The sequence below is a fragment of the Patella vulgata genome, chromosome 5 (assembly GCF_932274485.2).
Source record: "Patella vulgata chromosome 5, xgPatVulg1.2, whole genome shotgun sequence".
NCBI classification, from domain to species: domain Eukaryota; kingdom Metazoa; phylum Mollusca; class Gastropoda; family Patellidae; genus Patella; species Patella vulgata.
In genome coordinates, this window is record NC_065883.2 from 29,361,726 (window position 1) to 29,366,256 (window position 4,531).

Sequence of the window (4,531 nt, forward strand, 5' to 3'; positions counted from 1 at the left end):
GACACAGATGTCAGTAGCGCGTGTGTCCTCCACGGGCTCTTACGCACGCTGTGCAGCGACGTCGCATGGAATTTACCAATATTTGAAAGAAGTCCTGGGGCAGATTGTTCCATTCTTGGACAAGAGCAGCTTCTAAAGCAGCAATGGTGTGCATCTGTGGTCTCCGATACAGACGGCGTCCAATCTCATCCCAGACATGTTCTATCGGTGCCATGTCCGGAGACATGGCTGGCCAGTCCAAGACATTGATGTTGTTAGCAGCCAGGTAGTTCATACTAAAACGGGCGGTATGAGGACGTGCATTATCCTGTTGGAAGTGCTGAAGTTGTGGGTGCGCTCGAAACATCGGAACAACAAATGGTTGCAAGACATCATCACGGTAGGCTACAGCATTAACGCGACCCCTGCAAATGTGTAGGGCGGTCCGGTGATTTAATGTGAAGCCTTCCCACACCATTACACTTCCCCAGCCCCATCGATTCGTTTCGAAGACGCAGCAGTCTGCAAGACGTTCCCCAAGACGTCTCCACCCACGTTGACGGCCATCAACGTGATAAAGATGAAAGCGACTCTCATCACTGAAGAGCACACTTGAGCCCATATCAAACGCCGCTGACGCTGATGATCCCTGAGGACAGCTCCAACATAAGGTCGTCGTGCACGGAGTCCTACTTCTCTTAGACGACGTCTTACGGTGTTGGCACTTACTGGTCCTCGTCTTCCGACGACTGCTGCACCTGTTCGAGTCGCTGGGCGGAATCTGTCACGCAGATGAGTGACCCGGATGTAGCGGTCTTGAGCCTGGGTTGTAACGCGTTGTGGACCAGGACGTTGACGGTCACATGTTCCACCAACCTTACAATTAAAGTGTCTGGCAATAGAACGTATAGACATACCAGTCCTGGACATTCCATGGCTTCATTCCGTTGATTTTCAATAAGTCTTGGTATCTCTAGCTCGATTCCTTCACACGTCCAACAACAAATTACGACAGATTGACGTTTCACAGTTCATGTACTGCACATTAAGTTGAAAACATGCTTTTAAAGGGCTCACACACAATGCTGCACGTGAATATTGGGTTTTTCATGTGCATCTCGTGCAATTTTTTTTTTTTTTTTTTTTTGGCACACGGGCCGATATTTTTTGCGTTTGGGAGCATTGTGTGAAACAATAGTTCATAGTACTGCATAATATTATACATACAAAACCACCTAGTAATACAATATTTCGGAAAAAAAGTGATGCGTTTTCCATGGCGCTCAGTATATATTGGGCTCAATCGTAGCAATCGTATCGAAACGTATCTGCACATACCAGATCGTGGACTCAATAGGGACAATCCTATCACAACGCATCGCACGACAGTGGGGACCCAGCATTAGAGAATTTGAGGATAACATATGGGAATTTTGTGCAATGAGAGAGAGAGAGAGAGAGCGAGAGATACCTTTGCCCTGGCAGCGGTGTTTCTGATGAATGTCTGTCTACATTTCAGTGAACTGTCGAAGGAACTTTTACTACCAACTAGACTACTTATATAATACTATAGGGGTTATTTTAGTTCTATGAAAGGTGCTCTTTTTAATATATTGAAGTGGTTAATGGGCTAAAGTAGGTATTTTTCAAGATTCAACTTTCTTAGACTAACTCACAGACAGTTCCTGCCACCACCAATTGCTGAACGTAGGGCACTATCGTTCAGTCATCTCGTGCACAGATTAGTCCAAATAAATAGAATAATGTTGACGTAAACCGGCGCCCATACGAAACACTTACCCCAAAATGGTAATTGCCCCGCCCTACTAGCTGTGGGCTTCTCAATGAGACATAGCGTTAGCCGCCTAGGTTTACAGGCCGGGCGAGAACATCATGTGTAAGTATCAAGAAGTGTGTGGCTCTTGCCTAAGGTATTTTCAGACATCATTTGTTATTCTCAGAAGGACGTTTCCACAGTCTCCTCCTCGGCTGAGAGGCTGGGAAACAGACATCATTTGGTATTCTTAGAAGAACGTACTCTTAGCCTCCGGTTCGAGGCTGGGATAGAGACATGTAGTGTTTTAGCCGTTAGGTCTGGGTTGTAGGCTTGTTAAACTCACACTGTAGATATTATAACTCCTTATGTACTATCATAGATGTTGTAGTTTCCTGTATTTGATATATGAACATAGTTATAAAAACACAGTGTCCCTGGGTTAATTGATCGTGTACACAACGTGGAAGTTAGAGTTAATTATTTATTTAACAACGCGGTAGAGTCGCATGCATGTTTTGGAGCCGTTGATGTTAGGATATCGACCCTGAAAGAATTTCTTGGAAGAAGAAGAAGTTCCCGGGTTTAAATGGAAGCAGATGAAATTTCCAGGTGGATAGATTACCCTTGACAATGTTCGAGGTTAGGTAGGCACATGTTTCCTAGTAAACTGACCATGGAAAGCTAAACAGACCAAGGTATAGATTCAATGAAATTTTAAAGATTAGGGATTTTCTGAAAGTAAATTTAAAAAAGGACGCTACAGTGTTACTGTTATGATATTAATATTAAGAAAGATAAAGGTTAGGTTTAAACATACGAGTAATTTTCAATAACCGGTGGAAAAATAATAAGAAAAACTAATGAAACGAAGAATCCTAAAATTGATACGAAAAGGTTATGGTAAAGAAAAAGAAATGATGTCCTCGGTCTAAGTAGGAAGGAAGTTCGGAAATAGAGATTTTGCTCGGTTGACACAAAACTCTATGAGGATTGTTCCGTAACTTAGATCGTAATTACATCTATCAAGTCTATACGAAGGTTGAAGACTTGGTTTTTGTTTGTACATGAATGTACAAACAAACGGGTGACAACGCGAAATGGGCTAAGTAGGTAATTTTCAAGATTCAACTTTCTTAGACTAACTCACACCGTTGGCCGCCTCGGCGTACAGGCCGGGCGAGAACATCGTGTAGAACTACCTTAGGACTATAATAGTACGTGCAGGAGGACCACACTACACGCAAAACAAAAATCTACAAGATAAACCTGCGGACAAAACAGAAAATAGACATTGCACCAAATAAACAAATTAATATCAAATCAAGTGAATGGATCTAAGGTATTTTCAGACATCATCAAGAACATACTCTCAGCCTCTGGTTCGAGGCAGAGATAAACAATCTGATTGGTTGATGCTTTGGGGCACGATAACTTTGATTATAATTAAGTAAGAGTGGTGAAACTCCGAACATAGATTCATTATATCATTACCTTGACTAAGTCCGATGATGAGAATTTTCTGCTTCGGCTAAGGAGAGATAAGCAATTTGATTGGTCAAGACTTTGGAACATAACAACCATGCTTTTAATTGATGTGGGGGGTTGCGTGGCCGAATGGTTAGCACGTGCATGCTGTATCATAAGGTCTGTCATTGAGTCAACTGGCGTGACAAGGAGTAGGGTCGCCTATCCAACCTCGTTTGTTTTCTCCGGGTCCTCCGGTTTCCTCCCACTGCTAAAGACCCCTACCCGCAACCGAATTATTGAAATGAAATTAAACCATATGTTAGTCCCGAAATGACCTAGTTTGTGTCGAGTGGACGTTTAACCCCATTTCTCCCTCTCTTTAATTGAAGTAGAATGTTTAAACTGGATGTAGATGTTCATTATGTGAATGTCTTGATTGAGCTAAGCAATTTCATTGGTCGATGCTTTGGGACAAGATAACTTTGATTATATCTGATAGAGTGTGATGCAACTTAGTGTATAGTTGATAATCAGTCTAATTGCTTGATACCTTTGAAAAAATAACTGTGCGATTAAATAATATGTGTCATCTATTTATTTTTTGATTTCGGCGGAGGACATCAGCCTCACTGCAGGCTTGTTTCTATATATATATTGATTAATGAGTGGTCAAATCACTATTATACAAGCATAGAAATCATTCTAACACGTAAAACATTCACATAAAATTCACTAAGCCACCAGGGCTTCCCTTTTGGGCAAACCATTGTTGTGTTGTTTGACCAATCGTGAGGTTGTTCACATAAAGATTACAAGCTCCCTTCACCTTTCGAGTTGAAAGTCGTCCCCGTAACTGATCGAGTTTTTCCCATCAAGCGAAATGATAATGATGTTACATCAAAGGAATGTATTTATGATTGTTACGACATACTAATGATCCGTTATGCTGACAAAATCCATCCGCTATAACAATATAATATGATATTACATGACAAGGGAAATCACATTAAGATATAAAAATTACATAATTACATAATAATTAATTGATGAAGCATTTAATTATTATTCTTATCTTTTCTGCTAATACCAAGATATTAATATTACTTACTAAATGTCAATGTCCAGTTTTACTTGGTCCAGGAAAACAACCCAATCTCTTATAATTTCAGCAAATACATAAATATTCGAAAAGTCAGATTCATCATAAACACAAACGAATAGTTTTTATGATTTTAAAATCATCTAGTATTACTTTTCGTTTAATGTTTAATATTATTTATGGTTACTGGAGCCAATTAGTTGAGAAAA